This window comes from Chrysochloris asiatica, unplaced genomic scaffold (assembly GCF_000296735.1).
Source record: "Chrysochloris asiatica unplaced genomic scaffold, ChrAsi1.0 scaffold00125, whole genome shotgun sequence".
Taxonomy (NCBI): domain Eukaryota; kingdom Metazoa; phylum Chordata; class Mammalia; order Afrosoricida; family Chrysochloridae; genus Chrysochloris; species Chrysochloris asiatica.
In genome coordinates this window covers 8,241,088-8,249,677 of record NW_006408643.1, presented here as the reverse complement: position 1 = coordinate 8,249,677, position 8,590 = coordinate 8,241,088, and the positions used below count along the sequence as shown (strand labels likewise).

Below are 8,590 nucleotides of genomic sequence, written 5' to 3'. Positions count from 1 at the left end.
CTGACTGCTGCTTCCATGAGTGTTGATTTTGGATCCAAGCAAAATAAAGGCTTTGACAACGTTTTCCTAATTTATCATATGCTGGAGCCAACACAACTGGGGCCAACTGCTGAGTCCGACAATTGGCTTATCTCCGTGACCCATGCAAAGAGATTAAAACCAAGTAGGGGCGGAGGGAGATGAGAAATAAAAGACACAAGACACATTTGAACTATAGTATAGTTAAAACCAGGTGGGACACAACACTCTGATGGAGACTCCACAACACAGACCAAGGCAGTGAGTTTATTATATACACAGCTCAAGGGGAGGTGCTTGGGGGCAAGGAAAAGAATAATGTCTGGTGTTTTGATGCATGCAGTAAGCGGGACTTTATCAGAAGGATGTAGTTGCTAGGGAAACAGAGATAGGGCGGCTAGAATGTTGTGCAGGCTGAGCCGAAGGACATAGGTAAATACAAGGAAAGACCTTGCAGCAAGGTCCCTTTCCCCTGAGACAGCCCTGCAAGTTCCTCGGGGGGCGGGGAGGATCTTGACTTGGAAGCAGCCTGAGTTTCTGGACCACAACTGTTCAGCTGCACTCCTTCGGTTAAACTAGCCCCATGTCAGGGCCCTTCGGCTCAGCTGCTCCCAACAATCACAGCATTATTTACTGGTCCCGTGGTGATTTTTGTTTCCTGTACAATGAGGTGCAGCCCACACTGAAGGCTGTGGTCTCGGATCTTCATCAGCCGGCCTGCCACTTACTGCACTGAGTCACCACAATGCACGCTGGCAGCAGACGAGAAACATCCGTGTCTGTCCCATCTTGCACTCATACGTGTCCTACCTATCCCATAAGGGACGTTCCTTGCTTGTCCCTGAAAAGTTATGTTGTAATTATTATGATTCAGCTAACATTCATGTATGTTGCTATAGAAAATCTCCTACATTTACTGAATTTTGACTCCCACCTGTGCTTGCCTTGGCAGGGCCAGACCAAATCATTTTGTGAGCCTTACACAGCTGGCGGGCCAGATGTTCCCCACCCTTGCTATACAGGGTTGCTAAGCGTTGGAACTGATTCAACAGTACTTAACAAGAAGCATTCAGAACTAGTCCCCCTCTCCTTCTCACTAGTGTGTCTTAGTCTAGAAGCTCCAATGAAATCTTTAAGCCCTGGGGTACACTCGCTGTTGTTCTTAAGTGCTGTCCAGTTAGTTCTGACTCATAGCAACCCTCCCTGCTGGTTTTCAAAATGCCAGTGGAACAGTTTCCAGACTCACAGAAACATGCAGCCATGACAGTACAACAGACCTACAGAGAGCCACTGAGTCGTTTCCAACGCACAGCGCACATGATGAACAGAACCAAACACCGCCCAGTCCTACACCAACCTCACAAATGCTGCTGCCACTGTGCCAATCTGTGCTGTTGCACGGCTTCCTCTTTTTTGCGGACCGTCCACTTTACCAAGCACAATGTCCTTGTCTGGTAACTAATCCCTCTTCATGTGTCCGAAGTACAAGAGATAAAGTCTGGTCAACCCTGGCTTGGAAGAAGCATTCGGACTGTACTTCTTCCAGCACAGATTTGTTTGTTTTTCTAGCAGTCCATGGTATTTTCAATATTCTCCTCCAACACCATAACTCAATGCATCAATCCTTCTACGGTCTTCCTTATTCTCTGTCCAGCTTTTCGATGTATATGAGGCTGTTGAAAATACCATGACTTGGGCCAGGTGCACTTTAATCCTCAAACTGACATCTTTGCTCTTGAACACTTTAAAAAGGTCTTGTGCAGAGGATTTGCCTAATGCAATACGTCGTTTGACTGGACTGCTGCCTTTGTCACTACTGATTGATGGTGGATCCAAGCAAAATAAAACTTGACACCTTCAATCTTTTCTACATTTATTATTTTGTTGTTGTTGTTGTTAAGTGCCATCGAGTCGGTTCCGACCCATAGCGACCCTGTACAGGGTTTCCGAGGGTGTAAATCCTTACGGGAGTAGAAAGCCTCATCTTTCTCCCGCGGAGCGGCTGGTAGTTTCGAACCGCTGACCTTAAGGTTCGCAGCCCGATTCGTAACCACTACGCTACCAGAGCTCCTTTATTATGGTGATTGTTACTTATTGGTCCAGTGGTGAGGATTTTTATTTTCTTTACATTGAGGTGCAACCCATACTGAAGGCTGTGCTCTTTGAAATTTGCCAGTAAGCATTTCAAGTCCTCTTTGCTTTCAGCAAGTAAGGTTGTACCATCTGCATATCGCAGGCTGTTAATGAGGCTTCCTCTGACGCTGACGCCACTTCAGTTTATGGGAGGTTGTCGACGGAATGGAGTGCTCAGTGGTGCAAAGGATGAACTGCTGGGCTCCAGATAAAAGCGTGGTGCTTTGAGTACACTCAAAGGCACCTCTGAGGAGAAGTCTGTAGATCTAGTACCAAAAACTCAGCCACTTTAAAACCCTGGACAGTTCTCCTCTGAAACACATGGAGATGCCATGACTCTGAAGAAATCCTTTGCTAGTTGTAAAAATTAACTAAGTATCTCATTGGAGCAATTATTCTAGCTCTGGTAGCATAGTGGTTATGAATCGGGCTGCGAACCTTAAGGTCAGTGGTTCGAAACTACCAGCCGCTCCGCGGGAGAAAGATGAGGCTTTCTACTCCCGTAAGGATTTACACCCTCGGAAACCCTGTACAGGGTCGCTATGGGTCGAAACCGACTCGACGGCACTTAACAACAACAAGTGCTTTAGGATAAGCTAACCTAAAACTTAACAGTTCAAATCCCCAGCAGCTTTCCGGAGCCCTGTAGAGGGTTGTTATGAATCAGAACTCACTTGCTGTCAAACAACAACATGTACTCCAATTCCAGGTAGATTATTCTTAAAAATGAAAACGCAAAATGATAACATGTTTAGAGATTATAAGCAAATGATCTTAGGACATCAGTCTAGAGAAAAAAAATCTTAAGGCTAAGACAAATGGGAATATATTCCTCAATTCAATATTAAAATTACAACTATCCATCAAAGGCAAGGAAAATGAATGAAAAGATGGGTTAGATATTAGGAGAAAAATTCACATCGTTTTTAACACAAACACAAACAAATTCACAGGCATCGAGTCCATTAAGATTATCAGCAAGTCTAGAGAGGGATTTTAAGATTGGAAATTTTTACAGGAGTAGACATCCTCATCAGTCTCCTATGAAGAAGCTGGTGGGTTTGAACCATCAACTTTGTAGTTAGCAATCCAACACCTAACCAACAGTACCACCAAAGCTCCTTAAAGTCTTTTAAGAAGATCTAAATAGTCACAGAAATACAAATGAACAGTGGGGAAAGATGCACAGTCTTGTTAGGAGTAAAGCAGTGTAAGGTAAGATTCCAAAGAAATTCAGAGAGACAGCATTCCACACCCTTTACAAGCTCAAACATTTAGCAGATGGACGAGTCACACACATATACGCAGTGTATGGGTGGGAAGAGTTGGGAAAGGCATGAGCATTTCCTGGTAAACTTGAACATGGCTGTGGTCTACATCTGCAGAGTTACTGTGCAGGACCTGGTGGAGCCTGGGCAAGAATGAGCAGAGGAGCACTCCATGGGAGCACATGTTACACCGGAACCACGCAAACCCTGGAAGCTTTCCTGTGGCCAGGGAGAGTACTCATTCCATGCCCTTTGATGGGAACAGACAAACACAGGCCCATGGATAAACTACAGCTCCAGACACTAACATGTAGAAAACTCCAACGCGTTTCTCCGTAAGAGAAAGATGAGGTTGACTGTTCCTATAAATATTTACAGTCTTTGAAGTTCTATACAGGGTTGCCACGAGCTGGGATCGACTCAAAGGTATGTACTGGTATGAAAGGATGACCATGAGCACTTGTCCTTTATCAACTGTAAAATCCATAACATCTTTTGTGTAATAAAGTAGGGAAAATAAAAGTTTCTAATTATATTTGCATGCTTTCTATAAACACTAGGAGGATGCTTCTAGGGGCAATAAAGGGGTTCTTCCAAAGAACCTAGGGGAAGGAAAAGGGGCTGGATGAAGGTGAGAGTAGAATCAAATCTTTATGTAGAATATTTTAAGATTCACATTGAGTTTTGAACTTTAAAGGTATTACCTAGTGTTAAAACATTAATTCTAGTAAAAATATAATTTAAAAAATTTAAAACATGATAAAAATTAACCTATTAACTTTTTTTAAAAACTATAAATTCACATCCATTGTAATGAAGCAAATTAAAATGTAATCATTTAGGGCCTAATTTTTGTGGAGTCACGGACTCAATTCCCAGTCAATACGGAACACAGGACAGTAGAGAACCGTCCCGTAGTGTTTCCGAGCCTGCAATTTTTGTGGAAGGAGACTGTCCTATCTCTCTCCCTCAAAACCAGCCTAGTACTTGTGCAAATCACAAAAGTACACATTAGAGCTCTTCCTAAGTGCAATCAGTAGGGATATCAGAACCTGAACATCCATTTACTCTCAATTAAGGGGTTCCAATCTACCAGCCCATCTTTGGAAATCCTATCTAGGGTAGCTGAGTCATACTGACCCCATGGCACTTAACAACAACACGACATTATTTTAAAAACTAGGGTTTGGCTTGACTTGTTAAATGTCATGAAAGTCTTTAAGATCTTTCTCAAGATTTAAGCAAACTTTAGAGTAACTTTTTTAAAAGAATCATTCTTCTATGTTAGAGATACTCATATCCACTGAAGTGAAAAAGTTCTCAGTAGAAACAAACGAAGTGATCTAGAAATTTTCTTTCAATTTAACCCAACGACTTAAATACACTCATCTTCTAGGTTGAGATTCTCTGGCAAAAGAGGACACTTTAAAAAATTGTAGGGATTAAATACCAGGTACCATAGTTGTTTCAACCTTCAGATGAGCAGTTTGAACCTGCCAGCCATTCCACGGGAGAAAGATGAGGCTTTCTGATCCCGTAAAGATTTAAAGTCTCAGAAACCTTGTGCAGGGTCGCTATGAGTCGGAACCAATTCCACAGCTCATAACCAACCACCACCAAATATATGTGGACTCCTGGTGTGGCTCTGTAGGATCAGCACTGGACTGCAAACCACAAGGTCTGTAGTTCAAACCCACCAGCTGCTCCTCAGAAACCCTATATAGGTTCGCTATGAGTTGGAACCTACTCGATGGCACTTCACAAGTATATGTGAAAGACAAGGATCTCATGAGGGATTCAAGCATCTCCCACTTTGGGGGAAGGAAGCAGAGGGCATGGGACTGGAGGTCCCACACAGGATCCAGGTGGGCCCCGTCTGCAGCTTCAGACCTTTGGTACCATCAGGAGAGCACCAACAGCACCCAAGATGCTATAACCAGGGTCTCGGTCTACAGATACTCCCCACTTTCTAACCCACAACAGTGTGACAAGCGGAGAAAAAGCTCCAGTGCCTGGGAGAGGGGACCGTGAGGGGCGTTGGCGTCAGCTTCTACGTTCTACACCTCCGAGCTGCTCAGGGGCCTGTCATTCAACACAGAGCCCCAAGGCCAAGTGTGGGCATATTAACGCTCAGGGGGCCAGCTCTGAGTCATATCAAGAATCCAAAGCTTGAAAAACTATGTCTATAGAGAGAAGACAGGTCAAATGACATGGGAGCAGGGTACCAGGATGCCTCCTAAGGCTCAGTCCCTTGGCGTCCTCAGTCACTGTCTTTAGCGAGGAACCAGATGTCAGCACAAAGCACACAGCTGGTCCCCTAACAATTCATATCCAGTGCCATTCTCCACAGAACTCACCATCTCCTCGCTCCAGCTTCCAGACGTCTGTGTGAATGTCGTCTCTAAGCCAAGCAGTCACTTCAAGGAGAGGCACGGGAGCGGACGCAGAGCCCTGGGCAGCTTGGAGACAGATGGACAAGGTTTGGTCCACACACCAGGCCTGAGACGTACGTAGGGAGGTGCAGGCTGGTCGCCCCAGGTCCCCAGCACACTAGTTTTGGACTGGACGATTCTCCCCGCAGCACACTGGAGATCTGGACCGGAAGAAGGGCAGGTGGAGACAGTGTGGAGCGAGCAGAGAGGGCCGGGGGTGGGCTTCCTCCAGGCTCAGGGCATGCTACATCCAGAGGGCATTTGCACTTAAGGCGGAACAGACTTCAGCATCCAGATCACATATCTTTATTCCTCCTATAGCTCAAAGTTACTTTTCTTTCTGGAAATAAGATCACAGACGAAGGCATTTACTTATCCCACAGCATGAGAAACCCAGTGTCTAGCCATACTGGAAAACTAGGACCTAGTTTCTTCCTGGGAATTAGGGGTTCGGTGTTGGAGTTGTGAGTTCACCTACTTACTTCTGTTGCTTTACAGAACATTAACATGGGTGAAATTTCAAGAAAATGTATTTTTCAAGTTTTGGCAATGGACTCATGGTTCATTCATTTTTTGATTATCTGAAGCTAAAACCTCTGTGCTTTCAATTTTTTTTTTCATTTCATTTAGAGCATGTTTATTGTAATATATGATTGGCAGGAAGACCCTCAATGTCACGGCTTGAGAAAGGGCTGTAACAGTGGCTGAAAGGTGGCAACACTTATGAAGCTGGTGGCAGCCCAGGCAGGGTTTCACTTTTATACATAAGAACACGAACCAGCCAGCCAGTGTCTACTGTTGTGAAGTGCCATTGAGTCAGTTCTGACTTATAGTGACCCTATACAGGGTTTCCAAGGAGCAGCTGGTGGGTTTGAACTACCAACTTTGTGGCTCAAACTAACCTTGTGGCCCAGAACTTATCCTAACGCTAACAACAAAAACAGCTCTTCTGTTCATTTGCAATTAGCTCTTTGCACATTTTACTACTTGACCCTCTCTTCTCCAACTGTTCTTCCAACCTGAGAAACTCCTCTTCCAGCACTGCATCTGACAATATTCTGGTGCTCTTTACCATGATTCAATATTCAATATTCTGGTGCTATCTGACAGTGTTCCATTACTACTCAAAGGTTTTCAGTGACTAAATATTTTGAAGTAATCTGTCATTCCTTCTTCCTACTCTGTCTTCGTCTGGAAGCTAATCGGAAACCTGTCCACCATGGTGACCCTGCTGGTATTTAAAATAACCGTGGGCTAGCTGTTTCGCGGGAGAAAGGTGAGGCTTTCTGCTCCCGTAAAGATTTACAGCCTCGGAAACCCTGTGCAGGGTCGCTATGAGTTGGAACCGACTCCACGGTACTTAACAACAACAACAAGAAGAAGCTTCTAGCAACACAGCAACAGGTAAGGCACCACAGGACGACGAACTGACAGATGAGCTCTGATCCTGGCCCTTCTGAAAAAGAAAAATGGTAAATGAACAGTCAAAGCTTGATTAAGGTTGGAGAAGTTCCATGTAGTGTATGTGTTAGGGAGAGTCTGACTGCGGAAGGACGGGAAGAAAAATGAGAACACACAAGGGAAGCCGGTGCGCTGGGGTTGAGAGGCAGGAGCAAGGTGACATGGAGACCCGAGCTACTGACCCCAGGCCAGAATTCAGGAGTCACCGACTCTCCATTTCTCACAACCCCCCAGACGACGTGGACTCTGTTGCTCTGAGAACCACACTTTGCTCAGCAGACTGCACACAATCTTACCTGTGAATGGACCGAGATACACATGCAGCTCGGCCCCAGGTGCCCAGCGTCCTGAGAGGCTTCGAGCGCGTTCTGCAGAAAGCGGCTGCTGCAGCGGTTCCCCAGCGAGAGAAGGTTCGGGTGCTCGGGAGACGAGAGGTGCGCAGGATCATGGGAACAGCTCAGGACCCGGGAAGGGAACCTGCGAAATGAGCAGGCCAAACGAAAACACGTGCGAAGCCACAAGCCTCCCAGAGGGGAACGCAACCCAACGCGGCTGTAGACCAAAGGGAGAACTCACTTCCGCTTCCGGTTTGCGGCTGCTAGGTAAATGCTGAGAAGCGTTCCTGCGCAGGCGTGGTTGTTAGAGTGCCACGAGTTTGCATCAGCTCACAGCGACTCTGTGCGCAACTTGAAGGAAGCCGGATCTGTTCTGCCCAATCCGAAAAACCCGGAAAGAGACGTGAAATTATTATTAGGAAACCTGCTTCTGGATCACCCGCAATAACTGGCGATCATAAACGTAGCACACCTGCGTGTATAAAGTTTGCACTCTTTATACACACAAGTGTGCTCCGTCTTAAACCTTTCTGGCATCAGAACAATTTCACAAGTTTATCCAATAATGTCCTAAAAAACATACCCAGGAGTCCTGGTGTGGCGCTGTGGGTTAATGCGCCAGACTGCAAAGCCATTTGAACCGCAAGGTCGGCGGTTCAAGCTCACCAGCTGCTCCTGGAAAACCCTATACAGGGTGGCTATGGGTCGGAACCGACTCGACAACACTTAACAACAACAAACATAGCCAAAGATTTAAGGAGCTCTGCTTACGAGTCGGGCTGTTGTTCTTGTTGTTAAGTGCCATCTAATCGGTTCCAACCCATAGCGACCCTGAACAGGGTTTCCGAGGCTGTAAATCTTTACCGGAGCAGAACGCCACATCTTTCTCCCACGGAGCAGCTGGTAGTTTCGAACTGCTAACCTTGCAGTTCACAGCCCAATT

The 8,590-nt window shown here is 45.7% G+C and overlaps 1 pseudogene; it reads right to left on the bottom strand.

The window, feature by feature from the left end:
• LOC102841373 overlaps nucleotides 1–8,590 on the bottom strand; it is a 51,244-nt pseudogene that overhangs the window by 30,893 nt on the left and 11,761 nt on the right.